This window comes from Trachurus japonicus, chromosome 16 (assembly GCF_045865225.1).
Source record: "Trachurus japonicus isolate A0001 chromosome 16, Traja_1.0".
Classification (NCBI taxonomy): Eukaryota; Metazoa; Chordata; class Actinopteri; order Carangiformes; family Carangidae; genus Trachurus; species Trachurus japonicus.
Genome location: NC_140922.1, coordinates 6,312,910 through 6,331,061, shown reverse-complemented (window position 1 = coordinate 6,331,061; position 18,152 = coordinate 6,312,910). Strand labels below are relative to the sequence as shown.

Genomic DNA, 18,152 nt, shown 5'->3' with positions numbered 1-18,152 from the left:
AGGGGGAGGGGGGGTATGTGAGACAAAGGTCAAAGTAGAGACCACAGAGGAAAGTTGTGTTCAACTTGTTCTTGAAATGCAGTGAAATCATATAAATAGTAATGTGACCCAGCTCATCAAACCAATACCTACATCAAAGGAAACCGTGCATGTATCTCTGTCCAGGTTGTGTAAGAACAAAAACAGGAAACCAAAAGAAAACAGGAAGTGCGTGCACCTATCACGGTGACAGAGCCAAACGTAATGAGCCAACCGTGGAGGTCAGACGCACGAGAAGTGCAAGCATACCGCTACCTGCTTACCAGGAAATCTTTGCAGGGCACATGAATTGCTTCTGTGTAACACACACACAAAAAAAAGACATAAATACAGTAATGGCACATTGTCTCAGACAGAGGTGTTGTTTCACACAAACAATGCAACACCACAAGATGCAAGCTTCTCAGCTAGCCTGACGGTAACCACGGTCAGGTGACGACAGCAGTCCAACAAACTCTACGGAACAAATGCAAAGAAACAAAGAAAAAAAAACAAGCAGTGAAATTTACGGGAGGTGTTTGTGGATCAGTTTTTAGAGGAAATAAACACTGCAGCCTTTCAAAAGGAAGGCCGACACTGGAACAAATCAATTAGCCAATCACGGAAGAAGTGATGCTGTGTTGTGATCACCACATTACAGTTACACCTCTCATTCAACCCCTCGTTGTGAAACCAAATTATTGTTCCACCTCCTGCATGTGAGGTCAAAAGTTTGCTCACTTCACGACACACTCGTGGTCCAAAGAGGCTTCATTAGAAATTAGGCACAAAAGCCCAGTAGAGGAGCTTCTAGTGAGAAAAGACAACGTGAATCTCACCTTTCAGACCCCAGATGGAACAATGCTTTGCAATATTGACACCTTTAGTTAGCACAAGGTGTAAGTTTTCAGTGGGCGACACCGTGTTTAAAAGGGGAGAGCCGCACGTGTGGTTTTTCTGAACAGGAAACGCGAGAGTTGTTTGAAACGACTTGTATGAGACCCTGACATGTTTGAATCCACAAGCGGCGGTCGCTGCACAGATTCAGTGATCAATTCTTATCTTAACCATTCTCAGGTTTTCAGCGAGTTTGCCAACATGGTGACACTGGTGAACCTGAAGAGGAGACAGAGCTGCGGTGTGCAGTGCGGTTAAAGGGGGGTTCTGTTACATTGTCTGAATTTAAAAAAGGAGCCAAACTGTGGAGGGATCAGCGTGAGTCACTGAAGAGATCCAGGTGAAAATTCACATATTGCTCATGTTTAGGTGACTGTTCATCTTGAGCTTCTTTGCTATACAAGAGGATGAAATTGTCACAGAATACTGTTTTTTTTGTAATTGTTTAAGCATAAATAATGAAAACCCAGCAACACTGTGTCTCTGGAATGAATGCGAAGCATCTCAGAGTGTTTCATTTTTCCAGAACAGGAGGTTCAGGTTCATCGTGTCACTGTGATATGTAGCAACATGAATCGCACAGACAAGCTGCATGCCCCCCCCCCCCCGTGCCACACACACACACACACACACCCAAACCTTCTCAGCAGATCATCGTGCATCACCTAGACCTGCACGGCAATCGCTGTACAACATTTTGGATGTTGACATGTTTTCCACGTTGACGTGTTTTACATGATGTTCACTGTCGCTCGTCTCTCTTTTTGTTTTTTATTTTTTTGTGTGAATGTGTGTGTGTGTGTTTTTCTTCTTTCCTTGGCCGTGGTTAGCAGCGTTCAGAAAACAGGAGCGACGGTGAAAGCGAGCCATTGTCGGCAAATGCTCTTTTCTATCTGGCATGACGCAAGCAGCCGCAGTCATTTCCACTGTGATTGTCGGGCACCATCAGAGAGCATCGATAACCCCTGCCAGGCCTTGGCACTGCCAACAGGTGCCGGCACTGCCAGCTAGGTTGGCACCGATGTGGCTGTGAAAACCCTCTGACATCCAGAAGGGCACAGATTTGCACTGAATGCACCACTGAATCAACACTGCTGATTATCAATTAACATATACCGTTTTGTATCACAAAGAAAAGAGGGAAAAAATGGGTTTTGAAACACAGAAAGCCTGTTTAAAAATACTAGCTGTGTGCTGTTATAATCATGTGCTGAATACAGATTTAGCTCTGTTCAAGGTGGGTTTTTACAAGCCTGTGCGGCTTTGTGTTGTGGAGATACAGTATGTGGTGTGTGTGTGTGTGTGTGTGTGTGTGTGTGTGTGTGTGTGTGTGTAGTGCATGTACACAAGTGTAATTGTTCCTGCAGTATTTTGTGCCTGTTGGCCTCATTTGTAAAGAAAACATGGAAAATGACATGAGAAACATGACAGGCTGAATGCTAAATTGCAACAAAAGACACCTCATATTTAAATGGCTGGAGTCGTAGCATTACACCGCAGATACATGTCACCACCTCTGTGTGTATTACCACAGATACTCTTGTGTTTTTACCATAACACACCTATCTAAACTATCACATCGGCTGCCTTTTAAACCACATGTTTGTATCTGAGGGGGAATTAAATATGACGCCTGTCTCATTAAAGAAAGACACTAATAATCAACACACAAAAGGGGGGAAAATGAATAAGATAATGTATCATTGTTGGCTCAGCACTGAGAAGCGCTGTGTCAGGCGAAGCCGGCGCCTTCACTTCGCCGTACGTAGGTGTTGTGATGTCTTCATGCTCGCCACTTGTGATGCTTCTAATGGGCATTAATACGATTATTTGGATTACTAATACAAATTAGTCTGCGCATCCAGTCTGAGCGCACAAACACAAACGGCACGGGGGGTAAGCGCTGTCAGTGGTTCAACTTTGAGCTCTTTTCTTGCAAGTGTCTTCCCTTCAATGAAAACACACGCACATGAAACATAATGGTATTATTAGAGGCTGCAGAGGATTAAATAATCTGTCAGGGGGAACGTGTCAGAGCGCGGCTGCATCGGTGTGGGTGCACAGGCGAACCTCAGTGAGACATAAAGATGTCATGTACAGTGAAAAGGGAAAAACGAGGGTGGTGTACACGAGATGCCGTGCAAAACCAACAAGCTGTTAAATGAGTAGTAAAAGTGGCAAAAAATGAATCAGTCTCTTGTCTAAACAAACCAGTGAAATAATGAAGAGGCAGATAGATAGTATTTTTCTCTTTCAACTGTTCCTGCTTCAATTTTATATTATGAATGAAAACGCGGCAAAGGGAGGCTCTGGGAATAAAAAAAGAAAGAAAAAGAAACCGTGTAGTGCCGTTGGCGTTTGTAGGTCATTATGTGGGTAAATGAGTTTTAAAACATGCAACAGCCTACATAGTTCACGCACCTTAAAAACAAAAATATTATGATTTCTATGGAAAGTCCAGAAATCTGAGACAGTCACTGATCACAAGTGTAATGCGTCATCGTTTTGTCTGTGAGGGTTTCACTTTACTCCTTTTCTCTGAAATGCATTTCTCGTCTTTTTTATTTATTTAAATGAATCCTTTTGTCTGACTGATGCCGCACAAACACACAACTCTGGTGTGCAGACTCGCAAATCTGCACAGAGTTCAGGCTCGCCATCATAAACCCCGCCTCACCAGTGGTTGCGAGGTAAGCGGCAGATAGACGAAATATTTCATAATGAACATACCCTCCAAATAAAATGAGCTTCATGTTTTTCCATGAGCCTCTAATACAGCCAGTGTGGCTTTCAATTACTAGCGAAATAAGGTGATTTCTACATTTCTCATATGTCTGTGCTTCGGTGTGGGAGGAAGTAGAAAAGAGAGAAAGAAAGAACAAGGGGGATGTAATGAACTGAGAGTCGGCTCCTAAGTGCTTAATTGTTTTATAATCACATGAAGTCGACAGAAATAGAAGCGGAGCGAGTGGTCTCCACCTCAGGTCTGCTAACAGGAAGGCCTAACGCCAGTTGGCCTCCACGGGGCCCTGCGTTGCCTTGGAGGACAAACATCAAGACGTGTTTTTCTCTTTCCTCTCCGTTGGCGGCCCCCCGTTCTCACCTCGTAACTCTCCACTCCAGACACCCACCCTTATGCTGTGTGGTGCGCACTGTACACAATGCGACTCCCACGCAGATGCACGCCACACATGCAGACACTTGTACATCCGCTCAGCGGCGGCGGTGAGCGTGCGTCGAACGAACCAGCCGAGCCGACGACGAGGCCTCTTCCCCCTTTTTCGGGGCCGGAGGGGAAGGGGGAGGGGCCCTCTCTCGCCACGCGAACCCCGACGGCCCCGGCTCGGCCCTTGGCGTCGTTTTAGTTTTTTCGACGTCGGGCCATGAGTTAGCACTGAGCCGCGCCAGGTCAGTCTTGTGTCACAGGAATCTGTATTAATGATTCACCACCCCTTCACCGCCTTGTTTATCACCCACTCCCTCCCTCTTTCTCTCTATCTCTCTCTCTCGCCTTTATCGAATTATAAAACCAATTAGTCATAGAACAATCAACGGGCATCGGAGGCAGGGCCGTTTTTAAAGAAATGACTTTTCTGTCACTGCTCGCTGGACCCTGGTTATCACATGACCGAATAATTAAACTCTAATTTCTGCCTCGTGGATCGCAACAAATAAACAGTTAATAGAGTTAGAAAGACAGGGGTGTTTGTGTGTGTGTATACGAGACAGAAAGAGATACTGTAGATGGCTTTGTGGCACAGGGAGAGGACAGACCGACGGGGTGAGAAAGGTTGCCACGTCCTGCTGGCTTTTTCCTGAAGTAGGCCAGAGGCGGTGAAGGGCACGCTACCCCGGCCTTGTGGGGAGTTCTTGGGAGTGTTGAGGAAATGAAAGCAGGTGATGGGATGGTGTTACTCGCCTCAGTGTGGAAGAAGTGACGCTGAGATGAAGGGAGAGATGGAGGGGGGGGGGGGGCGGTGCTTAATATCGAGGCTTTAGACAAGTATTGAATGAGAGGTGCAGACTTAAGGATGTGGGTCTTTATCTACATATTTTTCTTTGAATATTTAATCCCTTGTCAAAGGATGCATCATCCATCCACACGAACACAACAGCTGATAAGGGTGTGTGTGCATGCGCGCCTGTGTGTGTGCATATGTGTGTGTGTGTGACAGAGAGAATACAGTATCTGTTGAAATTGTTTCATTGGAGTATGTGGGTGGGTATTAACAACCTGATCTTAGCGGGATGCGCTTTCCTCTAAATCGCTCTCTTCTTCTTTCACTGAACAAAGGATTCAGAAAAACCTACACAGATCGGATGAAGACAAGCAACGGAATAAAAGACAATGAGTTTTTTTTTCTTCTTCTCCTCAAGAATTAAAAAAAAAAAAAGAAAACATACGTTGAGACTTGTAATAATGTCATTTACACCGTGGAAACTTAAATATGTATGGTTTCTGAAATTATATTTGCCACGGTAGCATGAAGCATGCTAAATAACGAGAACAGCAACAAAAAAAATACAAACATAGGAGGGATGTCATTTTTGTAAAAGCGTGACAAAACCAACATGACGGACTTTAGTTGTTTTGTTTTTTTCTCTCTCTATCATCTCCTGGGAAGGACACGCCAACCCATTCGACGAACGGGGCTGATTGTGAGGACCCAAAGACAATGTGACGCTTTTATCGCTAAGCCAAGGAATCTGGATCAACAGTATGCAAAGCATATGCCAGAATAAATGCAGTCCAACATGCTGGGACAACATAAACCCCCCCACTCTGCCTCTCTTTTTCTGTCTTCATAAAGAACTTTTTCCAGATAATGACAAAATGAGCTGTAACTCCCGAATCACACACTAAGCATGCACCCAGGGTGGCATGTCTATAACTATCAGAGGAGTGGGGGATGAGGGGGGCCTTCTTACATTTTTTGTTTACCCAGGAATGCAGCAGTCTCTATTAACGCACCAAACTAGTTGCAACATGTCATCAAAAAAAAGAAAAAGCTGGGAATCATTGTTATCTTTCTCCACTATTAGCAATCATAACAGAGCTATTTCATACAGGGGAGGGATGAGCGAGGGGGGGGCATGTGCGGAGGGATGGAATCCCCAAAGAGCCACACATTAAAAAACGAGACAGGCCTCTTATTTACTGGCGACAGTCTAATAAATACATTTGCTGGCAGCTAAACAGGTATTTACTCTGCTCCCTACCACAGGTATAATTTCACTGTTTGCTGAGCTGTTATTTTGCTACAGTGATAATTATCGAGGTGGTAAAGAAAGACGATTAATGGTTTTAGCCGAGATATCAGTCTCAGCAAAGTGAGGCACAGCCCAGCTCTAAACTCCCAGCGAATACTCAACAGGAGGGGTTTTTTAATAATCTGCATCTTTTGCTGTAGGAATTCAAAGCGCCGGCCCGACACAAAGATAACATAGAGATTTCTTTGTGTCTATGTGTGTGTGGACAACAACTTTTTGCCTGGACATTTTTATTTACCTGAAAAGGCAATAAAACTGATTATTCAGAGCATGATTCAATTTTAAAGCAAAGTGATGAAGTGTCCTTAATATCATTTCAGGACAGGAGCAGAAAGAAAAACAACAACAACAACAACCTGATCCCTTCACTGTACGACACTAATTGGTCTCTCGGGGTCACAGGACAAAACTTTGCCGTCTTCCTCGGGCTCTCGTCTGACAACCTGCTCCTCAGCACCCATTAACCCAGCCAACGCGCCGCCGCCGCCGCTGCCGCCACGCCATTGTACTTCACTAATCTGGTCTACACCGGAGGGAGGGAGGGGGGCGAGAGGGGTGGAAGGGTTAACTGGTGGCACTGGTGCACTTCATGGGACGGAAAGGTAGATAATCTAAAGAGATGTGTGACGCAAGTGTCACTGGGATTTGATTTTAAAAAAAGAAAAAGGAAAGGAAAAGCCCCCCAGAGACAGCAGGCTGCTTGAGAACAAGCTGATTTCCTGCTACTACGCTGCTATGGTACAGTAAACGCAGCGTGCACTGGTTTCGGTTAGTTGTAATGAAAACAAAACCGAGCCATGAGCAGATATCAAGGTGACTGTGAGTTAAAGGTAGAGAGGTACAACTTAGACTTAGGTGTTTTCCCAGCTCTCTTCCTGATAGTAAATCACAGTGGGGTTATTGTAAGGACTGTGAACATGACAGGACGCATTCAAAGGAATTAATAACATGCTAATAAGCAGCGACAGATGTTTCAGACTCTGCTGCTGGATCGGTGTGACCCGACCGTCGACTGCAAGCGCCCGTCCGTCCGTCCTCCTCGCTCTTGATTCTTATCATTCCTGTCAAACAAGTTTACGGGGAGAGAAATCCTGCCAAGCAGACTGGCATGTGGCTGCCGAGCGTCTCCGTGCTACGTTCACAATAATAATAAAAAACTAACAAACAAAAAAAGAAGTGGTTGTAATGAGGGGTTGAGAGCTGAGGAGTAAAACCGAGAAGTTTAGTTTCAGCGCTCACAAGCTTTGCCGTTGAGGCTTTCATCTTTTCTGAGGACTTTTTTTTTTTTTACCAGAAGTGACACATGGCAGCCTGAGACAGGAAAAGAGCTGCTGTCAAAGGCACTGACCAGATAAGCCACAGCACCTTGAGCTGCCACTGATCTGCAGCAGATAAAAAGGAACCGTGCTGTGCCATAACCCGTTTTGTTTCCCATGCTGAGGTGCCACGCTTGACCTCGTAATCGCATGTGAAGCGAGCAGCGAGCAAACAACCTGACGACAGCGAGCAAGCAGAGCTGGATCGCAAAACAAGCGCTGACACCCAGGACCCCTGAGATTATTTCAGGATAATTGCCCTCTAATTATCTGATGGAGGTTCTGATTTAATGCAAACTTTGTTTCACAGTCACTGGCTGTGTGCATCATGGCTGAGTTCACACACACACACACACACACACACACACACACACACAGACATACAGGACGGGTCAGAGCCCCAAACACAAACACCAGTTTTTATCTGACATCAGTGTATTTGTGCTGATATCTAGCCTATGTATAAATTAAGTTGAATATCAAAGTGTGAACCACTCGTCACACCACTGTGTGTGTGTGAGAGAGTGTGTGAGAGAAATGTCAGCTCTCTTCTAAAGGAGCAGAGAGTGAAACCTTTAAAAACCTGTAAACCACACACCGGCGCCCACGCACTTTTAAGATGGCAATACATCTTCTCATAACTGAGCTCCCTGACGCTATCTCTCTCTCTCTAAAACACACACACACACACACAGGTCTGGTTGTACCTGAAATTACTTTATCAGCACTGTGACAAAACCTGCAAGGAAGACCAAACAGCATTACTCCACCATCCCTGTATCATCACATCTATCTGACTGCCTCACACCAAGTCAGGCAGAAAAGAAAGTAATAAACTCATTTAACTGTTTGTTTCCCTCTGACTGTGTCACACCTTTTCTTTTTTTGCTTCTTTTACCTTGTTGGGGTTCACTCAGTCTGTGTGTTTCTCGCAGTTGCACAAAAGTGCTTCATGCCACAGCCATAAAAAGTGTTGAAGCAAGTTGACACGTAATTAAATAGGAAGTATATGGAGAGAATAAATGAAGTGTCCCTAATGGCCTAATAAAAAGTAGTAAAAGTAGATGGGCAGTTGGGCTGCAATAGCTCCAGCATTTCTAATACACATGTCTGATAACCACTAACACGCAGCTCAATGTAATGAGTGAAGAAGAGACACTTTTAAATGATACAAATAAAGACAAGATGTAGGACTGAGAGAAAAGTTGACGTAGAAAGACAAGGAGGAGACAGAGCAGGTCTGAGGTCAGGAGCAGCGGTGGCAGCATCACTTCTTTGCTCCACTCGCTGCGCCACTGAATAAGTTGTTAAATGAATTAGAGGAGATGGATGTACTTAACCCCGCGAATATCACGAGTGCTTTGCTTATTCGTGCAGAAATGACACAGGCCCCGTTTCTGCACATTTAAAATTAGATGCCCAAAAAAAAAAAAAAAAAAAGTTCTGAATGCGTGCGTTTATATTTACCATTAAGCATGACATTCACAGTCTCCATTTTTTCCTCTCTCCTTCTCTCTCTTTATGAAATATTAAATCCGAGGAGCCACTTTTGGTGTGTGTGTGGGTTTTAAGTGATTTAGAAGATAGGTCTGTAAAATTGCTTTTAATTCATTTAGCTGCCAGTAATTTATCCTTCTAATTCCAAAGAGAGGCGCCGTATTTTTTTTATAAGTCATGCAATAAAAAATGTGATTTAAACAAACGCAGAGACAGTAAAAAAAAAAAAAGAGAGAGAAAAGAAAAGAAAACACACACACTCTCACACACACTCACTCCCTCACTCACAGAGGCATGTGACAGAATGACAGCAGAGGTGAGTGAAGATAAACAGTGAGCACTGACAGGACGTACCTTTAAAGTCAGCAGTCCACCGACCTCTCGTTTTCCATCAAAAGTTGAGCAACCTCTTGACACTGCTCCACGACGAGAGATCCAAAAAAAGAAAAAGAAAGAAAAAAAGACGGGCGACCGCTCAGCGGAGGAGGAGGTGAAGGTGGAGGAGAAGGAGGAGGAGGAGGAGGAGGAGGGAGGAGAAGTGGAAGAAGAAGAAGGAAAACTGTTTTAAAAAGTCAAAAGTCCTGCGGATGAGGAGGGGAGGGAAGTGAGTCGTCTGGTAGAAACCGCGCCGGCGGAGGCTCAAGTTGTGGAGCGCACACGGCGGCGGCGGCGGCGGATGGAGCGCAGAACTGTGAGCAACCGTGCGCTGCGGGCAGCGGGGGTGAAGTAGAGGAGAGGAGAGTAGCGGCATGTGAGGAGGGCTGCTTTGAGAGGGTGGCAGGTAAACGAACCGCCCCTCCCCGTTTTCTGATGCTCAAATCGATGATTTGCCAGCTGTGGCGCAGCTTGTCTCATTGCCCCACTTTGGTTTTTACAGCCGCTCCTCTCCGACGCGCTGATCTCCGGGGACAGAGAGAGAGAGAGAGTGTGTGTGTTAGAGAGAGAGAGAGAGGGAGGGAGGAAGAGAGAGAGAAGTCACTGCCAGGAGAGCTCTCACACTCATTCATTTTCATATTTACACGCCACATGTTTGTATGTCAAGACGGAGAAGAGGAAAAAAGTCTGGTAAATAGTGGGTTGCGCGCAGCAGCGTCTCCAGTCTTCAGCCTGTTGTTTTAACAGCGGAGGGCAACGTGCCAGCTCCGCTCCCCGCACACCTGAGCAGAATATGAAACCTGCAGCCCGCTATAGAGCTGTAGAGCTCTATACATCACATGCTCTCACACCGGCACAACGGAGCGTGTTTATTAAAGCAGATGGGCTTGATTCTTTTCTCTTTTTTTGTCTGAAAGACTTAAGTTTACAAAGGAAAGAAAAAAGTTTTCAAGAATAATTAACTTTGAATAATGCTTTAATGCTGCAGTCTGTTCTCTTACTGTGTTTGCCGAGAGCTATTTTTCTTTTCAATTAATTCCCACCAATTTAAATAAAGTTTTAGAGCAAAAAATAATTATTATTCTGACTATTGTTCGGTGAAGGGTTTCTTTTATTTTATTTTACTTTTTTCAAATAAACTACAGCCACGTTTTTATTTCATCAGTAAAAGCTGTTGCTCTTTTCTCTTTCAACTCAAGTTCGACTCCGGCCATCACACACAAGACACACACACACACATACATACACACATCACGGAAAGAGCCTCTCCATCACATTTAAGAATCCCTTACCCCGGCCTATGCAGAAAATATAAATAAATAAAAAGAATAAATTAAATAAAAATATAAATCTATGCTAATTTGTAAAATAAAAAAAAATAGGTGGAGAGCAGAATAATTTGATTCCTCTCTTTTCTTGGACATCTTTAAGAACACAGCCTGAAGCAGAATCAGTGGAGGCACAGAGGACAGTGACAGATAACGGAGGGAGAGGGAGAGGGGAGGAAAGAAATCTTTTATTTTCGCCCTCACAGTGTCTAAATGTATTTGTGCTATTTTAATTGATTTTTCAGCAGTAACCATATTGACTGCTGTATGAAAAGTGCAGCATGTATTAGTGGCTTTTTCCCTGTCACAGTCTGAAGTGATAGAAGAGAGGTGCACGGGAGGGGAAAAAAATCTCAAGTTTCAGAGAGTGGTGAATTAAATTAACTACTTTTTAATGAAGAACAGTATCACAGTTAATGGAGGGAGAGTGAGCGTCGCCTCTTCATGGTGACTCCTGTTGGTGTACCTCTCTACACGTTGGACATTAATCGTACATTTTCAAATCAGGACAGAAAATAAATAAAAATAGAAATGGCTTCCTGTGTGAATGAACATTCCTCATTCACTCATCCTGTTGGGTTTTTATCTTGTCTGTGTCCATCGTGTGTTTGTGTAGCTGCCGCACATGTGGTTACATACAGTATGTGAGCCAGCACTGTGCCTTGTGTGTGCACAGTGTGTCTGCAGATTGTGGTTTGCATGCACATTTTTATTTGTGCCGTGCATCATGTGTGTGTGTTTGTGAACTTGTGTGCCCCATTTGTGCACACATCTACTCATCTGCTGTGTATACATGCCTCTGTATGTGTGAGTGAGTGAGATGATTGACAGTTTGCATCTGCATAAAGGCTAACTGCTCTGCACTAGCAGGTGTGCAGGAGCCCACAGGTAATGCAGCTGTTTACTTACAATATGAATGTGTTTCTCTTACCGGGTTTAGCATAAATAACACACTGATACGTTTACATTTACACTTAATTTACACATCCCTTTGAAAATAGAATGAGTGTGGAGAGAAGGGAGAAGAAAAGAGCAAAAAAGGAGCCGAGACAAGAGAACAGAAGGTGAGAGTCGGAGAAAAGGTTTTGGCCTTGATTGGAAAAAAATAAAATAAAATAAATTTAAAAAATCCAGAAAATATTTTTTATGTATCAGAGAAGATGGAGAGGAGCTGGAGCCTTTATTGTAAGCTGATATGTACAAATACTTCTCAGAAAAGTTCATTTGTTGTGGTTTTGGGACTCCACAAAAGTTTCATTATGAAGCATCTGAGATCTGCATTTAAAAAAAAAAAGAGGGGGGAGGGAAAAAAAAATCAGACACACACACACACACACACACGCACGCATACACACATACCCCTGCATATGATTCGCACCAGCTCTCTCCTGGGAGCCTGAATGGGAATTGAAAAGTTCCAGTAAAGAGATTCAAATTTGCTTTCTGCATAATTATAAATTCATGCTAAGTTAGGGATGTTTTCATCATTACGGACAACAGCTGGTGATTTCAATGCAGCCTGTGTTTTATCCAGCGACTCATGTTGCTGCCTCCGAAATAAGAGCCCACATGTGCTGCAGTTGACACTTTGACCACAAGGGGGCTCGGTGAGCCTCGTCATACAGAGGAGGAGAGGCAGCAGAGATGCTGACCCCTCTTTATAAGACGTTTTATACTTGCAGGTTTCTGACATGTTATCATCCAGCTGGTGCCGTGTGTGTGTGTGTGTGTGTGTGTGTGCCAGTGTTTTGAAATCCAAAAAGCGGCGAAGCCATGACCTCTGCATTCACACACACAGAGGAAAAGATTATTGGTGCTGCGGCGGCGACGTGTGAGAGCTGTGGATCAGTTCCAAAACGTTAATGCAAATTGTTAATGTGCATCTATGCTGCTGGAGCATAAAGAGGGCATGTGGAAAGCACACAGAAAAAAAACACAGAGTAGCAAATGTGTGTGAAGTGTATAGAAATCAAAGCAGACCTTGAGCTGAGACTTTTCAATCGTCTGCACTTTTTTTTTTCTTCCCCTCCTCTGAAAACAATAAACAGCACTTGGAAAATTACAAGGGTTATACACCCCAGAATTAATCTTTCCAACCCATAACTAAATAGAGAGACACTGTTGCCTCTCCATCAAGTGGGTATATTTTAATTACAGGCTATTGACTACTGAAAGTAATTTGTCTCAGAAAGATGCCCAAGAGCTAAAAGACAGACGTCTCGTCTAAATCTGGAATGCTCAGCCACTTTTTTCGCTCTGGTTTTGCGGTCGGCCCCTTGCAACTTTCCTCAGTGGCTCTTTTATAATCGTTCACCTTTTAAAGATTAACAAGGATTCCAGAGAAGACTAACATTTGTCTGCTGTATCCGTGGCGAGCACTGTGGATTTTCAGATGTGTTTTTTTCTTCTTTTTGATGAAACTGAGGAGTGTATTCCTCTGTCTTCTCCTCCTCCCTTCTCTGTTCAGCACCTCTTTGATAATTTCAAAACAGAGATACTCTACGAGCTCACCTTCTTAAATGAAACACTATTAATCCTCATTTGTGCGCTGCCAGGGAGGACAGTGGAGATGAGAGCCAATCGGAACAATAAAAGCTGACCCACAGCGGCGCCTCCAAAGCGCACACGCCTCCAGCTGTTAATGGGATGTCAGTCAGCTTTGGCGAAAGAAAACAGCCCTGCAAGTGTAATTACTGTCTGCTGTGAACTTTCTTATCAGCTGTGGAAGCTTAATGTCACTTAGTACTTTAGTGCGTGTGGGGAGCGTCAGCCGCACGCAGCTGCCCAGATGTTGGAGAATAAACTGGTTCAGGTATACGGAGGTGTTCCTGCAACACGCTCGCCCAGAGATTGCCTGTCAATCACCCAGTGTGATATTATTTCCCTTCAAGTTCCTGTCAAGCAGACCAACCCTCTCATATCTGGAGCATCTTTAGATCCTTTGCTACTTGATCACAAACAAATCCAGCCATCAGGTGGATCAGCAAGGATCATTTTTAAGCTCGCTCAAGGTAGTCAAGTGAAATCTGTGCCGCTTGTACAGTAAAGTTGTACCAAGGTGTCAAGGTGTAAAATAAGACTTTACTTATCCACAGGAGGGAAATTCTTGTTTTTAACTTTTCTTTTTCTTTTTTATCGGGTATTAACAACTACCTTACCTGGCCCATTAAATTAGGGTTCAAACCTTGAAGTTGTAAAACCTGATGAGTTTGTACCGGTTGATTTGTTCCAAGAACAAAGAGACTGTAGGTTAATGATGATCTGTCTTATTCATTAGTTGGAATGAAACACAAATGGGAAACTTGGCCCCAATATCTGCCTCAAAAGAAACATCAGCCCATTTTCCACAAAGTTGGCAACGTCATTAGGGCTCAAAAATGTCATTTTGGAGAGGTTACTTATTAGCACTGAAAGTTTGATTGACTTGACACAGTCAGGTCCATGTCAATGTGCTCTATAGAGAGCCTAAGTGGAAGCAGGAAGTAACGCTTGCCAAGGGACCTCAATTCGGGAAAAATCTAAGTGAACAGGACTCCAAATTTTATTTTGTGATCCGATTGAATTGTGTCATGAGAAAAATATATGACCTATTAAAAACATTGTGTTTCATGCCAAGAAATCAGCAGTTTGTTGTAAAACTATCATCAAATATAATTCTAAAAATCCGTAACCAGAAAGACTACAGGATGCATAGGTGACGTCACCACATGTCAGCTAGTCCACTGCCTGTAACTGTAGTCCGTAGAGAGTCTTCACACAAAGTAAATTCTTCCGTTGCTGTTTTATGATAAAACTTTTTTGGCATGAAGCGCTGTTTTAAATAGGTTAAGGTATACTGTATATGCATAGGCATATAGGCATATATTTTTCTCATGACACAATTCAATCAGATCACAAAATAAAAGTTTTACTCCCATTCACTTACATGGAGATTTTTTCCAAATTGAGGTCCCATGGCGAGCTTCTTTACCGCTTCCGCTTAGGCTCTCTATAGGGAAGGTCCTTAACTGATAATATGCTAATTTGCATAATGTGCTTTTACTGTATCAACAGTACAATTTGTATTGCAGAGACTGAGATACATAATTCTACTAAAATTCTGCCAACACCAATGACCAAAACATCCCATCAAAAGACGGAGCAGCTAATTGGCCATAACTCACTGACCATTTGTCCAGTCATTATAAATCTTGGTAGACACTTCCAGTCAGTGTTTGGGGATAAATTCTGTGTCCAACCTGTAGAAGTGGCTGTGCTCTGAGGGTGAGTATTAATCTGAACAGTCATATTGACTGATGAATGTGGGCGGGGTCTGCTCATCAATATATTTCATCTGAGGCCATCCATCAATCTTGCACGAAGTGGAACTAACAGGAGACATGACTTGGCACTAGTAGCTTTCCAAGAAATGAAATTCCAATGATCAGCAGCCACAAATCGTAAAACTTTTCTGATCTTTGGTCTCACTCCTTCTAACTTTAAACAGAAGCAAACTTCATGTTTTGGCATGTTTGGCTTTGTCAAACAAGAAAGCTGCTCATTGCTGCTCACTGGGCAGACAAGTTCACGCCTTCTGCAAACCAAGAAAATATGTAAATGTATCAAAAAATATGAGCAACGCTGAATCCTTTTAGAATACTTCTCATTGAGCCTGGTGAAGGTAGTTCACATGTTTTTCTTACATATTTAGTTACAAGTTACTTCACAGAATAAGACTTTACATTAAAATGAACATTCAATAAGCTCATGAAATCTTTAAAGGGTTAACCAGTTTCTAAACCTCAGCTGACTGCTTATATAAATCAGTTTGTTTTTGTATCTCTGACTTGTAGCGGCTCCCTCTAAACCTCTCACACAGTTTCATTATTCAATATTTACAGGAGCAAAGATTAGAAAACAGCTTTGTGCAGAGAAAAGTCTTTCCTCTCCTGTTAATTATCTCTCCACCTCTCAGCTTTATCTAAACCAACAAACTGTAGCCTCTACATCGTAGTGAAAATGACAATTTTAACAACGTAGGTCACTCACAGGGCCGATTTCATGTTCTTTTATTCCTTCTAGTACTTTTGTACCTTTACTTTTTGTGTGACTGTTTATTATTGGTACTTTTATTTAAGTCAAGGGTCTGAGCGTTGTTTTTTTCTACTGCTGATGCTTCAGCTAATGTGCTTTTGATGCTGCCTCAAATATGAAATGACCGTTTTATGTCTGCCAGAGGAGCAATCAGACGACAGGTGTTAAGAACTGCTGGTTAAGGGTCTTGATATCTGCCAACATGTTGCAATAAAGCAGGCACTTCTTCATGTGCTAAAAAATCACAAATTATTTATTTTAAAGGGATAGTTCAACATTTTGGCGATTTGGCCCTTTGTCATAATCCCTGTAGTTTCAAAGTTGGTTTTGTTGGTGTTTTTGCCTTTATTTGATAGCACAAAGTATAGATAGACAGGAGAGGGGGAATGACATGCAGGAAAGGGCTGCCCAACGCGGGATTCAAACCGGGGATGCCTGCATTGAGGACTGTAGCCTCTACATGGGGCGGCCGCCTTAACCACTGCGCCACGCACCGCCCCATCCCTATAGTTTTAGCAGTAGGTTCGTTACCTTTAATTGTCGGTGCAAGCTATTTTTAGAACAGCAGACCAGAGCCGTGAGCTGCTCAGAGCTACGCTACGGAGGCTCATGGGATTTCTTGGTTTCACTCATCAAACTCATCAAATACACAATCCAACAACTCCAAAATGCTCTGGTGGACAAGTTGTGACCTGCACATTCACCACACTATGAGATAATAACACAACGTTACGAGTTGTTTTTGAGGTAAATTCATGCAAAAGCACTGATGCGTGTTCCCGTGGGGGGGGCAGTTCTTCAGCAAGCAGTCTCTGCATTTGCCTCGAAAACAACTCTGTCTTGTAACGTTCCATTATTATCTCATAGTGTGGTGAATGTTCAGGTCACAACTTGTCCACCAGAGCGTTTTGGAGTTGTTGGATTGTGTATTTGATGAGTTTGATAAGGGAAACCAAGAAATCCCATTAGCCTCCGTAGCGTAGCTCTGAGCAGCTCACGGCTCTGCTCCGCCATTCTAAAAATAGCTTGCACCGACAATTAAAGGTAACGAACCTACTGCTAAGACTATAGGGATTATGGCAATGAGCCAATTTGCTAAAATGTTGAACTATCCCTTTAAGGGCGATGCCACCTGCGTGGACTTTTCTGACACAGTGTCAGGAGAGAGGAGTTGTTCGACAATCGCCGACATCTACATCCGTCTGTCCTGCCGTCTGTGACCTCTCGGCTTTGTTTGTGTCGGGCTTGGCGTACGCGGTTGGATGGCGGGCATGTCAGCCGGCGCAGAGCCGCGGGAGCCGCAGCGATAGCAGGCCTCTGTGTTTGACATGCATCTCAATGCAGCGACGCTGTCACAGTGAGACACCCTATCTCCTGGAGAGTTTATTAGCTGTGCTTAATTAAACAAATGTGATTAGACTGATCCAAACTCACACAACTGAATCCCCGGTAAGGAGTCAGCCGTGAGAGGCGGCTGCGGAGAGGAAGTCGAGTCACGCACGGCTTAGCTTTATTAATAGCGCCTATTACTCACCGGCGTACACCTTGGCGAGCGGCAGAGTTGAACGTGTGGGTAATGTGCGTGTGCAGCGACATTTCAGGTCCACTTCTGAAGTTTGTCAATCACAGTTTAGCGTCGACTGTCAAGAGAAAATGAAGCTCTGGTAATTTGATTGTAATTGATTACTGGTAATTTGCTGCAAGATATGTGGGTGGGATTTAGCTACGGCTGTCAGTTGTAACCAGGTGGAAAGCAACAGGGAAATTTTCACCAACTTGTAAAAGATGAATCACTCGCAGAGACAGAGAGAGATGAGAGAGAAACCACAGTAACTCAGCGTTCTAATATTTCAGGGGGATTTTAACTCTGAGTCATTTCAATTCACCGGCAAGTGTAAATTCTCTCTGTCAAAAAAATCTAACGTGCTACTCAAAAGTACTTTGGTACGAGGAAAGAAGTTGCAGAAAGATGCTGAGTCTCTGAAACTCAGTTAAAGTTTGAACTTTCTCTGCCCTCTGCATCCCCTGAATTTGATTGTGCACTCATTAGTCAATCACAGACAACCTAGACATCCAGGACTGAGCTATTTAAAACAATGGTCTCTCTATGTCTGAGTGAACTGAGGGGATCTGATGAGCCACTGCAGGTAATACAGCTCTGATAGGTTAGTGGGTCAGTCCCAATTCAAACTAATGAGGCCTTCCAAGTTACTTAAAAAAAAAAAAAAGTTCAGGTAACAGTTCACCAAGTTTGCTTCGTTTAAATGATTAATCCAAACTTTCCTCTGTCCTGTTATTGCCCTACTGTGTGGACTCACTCAGTATCATTCACTTTCAAACTGGTTTCCTTTCTGATTTTATGTTTTATTCAATAGTT

At 43.4% G+C, this 18,152-nt stretch overlaps 1 protein-coding gene across 11 annotated transcripts in view; it reads right to left on the bottom strand.

Moving 5' to 3' along the window:
* The window catches only part of satb1b (SATB homeobox 1b), a 63,478-nt gene extending 53,703 nt beyond the window's left edge, over window positions 1–9,775 (bottom strand). For 9 of the 11 annotated variants that reach the window (XM_085803548.1, XM_085803550.1, XM_085803554.1 and 6 more), the window contains exon 1: window positions 9,354–9,742. The gene's annotated coding sequence lies outside the window, so the exon portion shown is untranslated. Of the gene's footprint in view, window positions 1–9,353 lie in introns of all 11 variants that reach the window. The other 2 variants (XM_085803552.1, XM_085803563.1) reach the window with 2 other exon arrangements.
* Window positions 9,776–18,152: the final 8,377 nt, after the last annotated feature.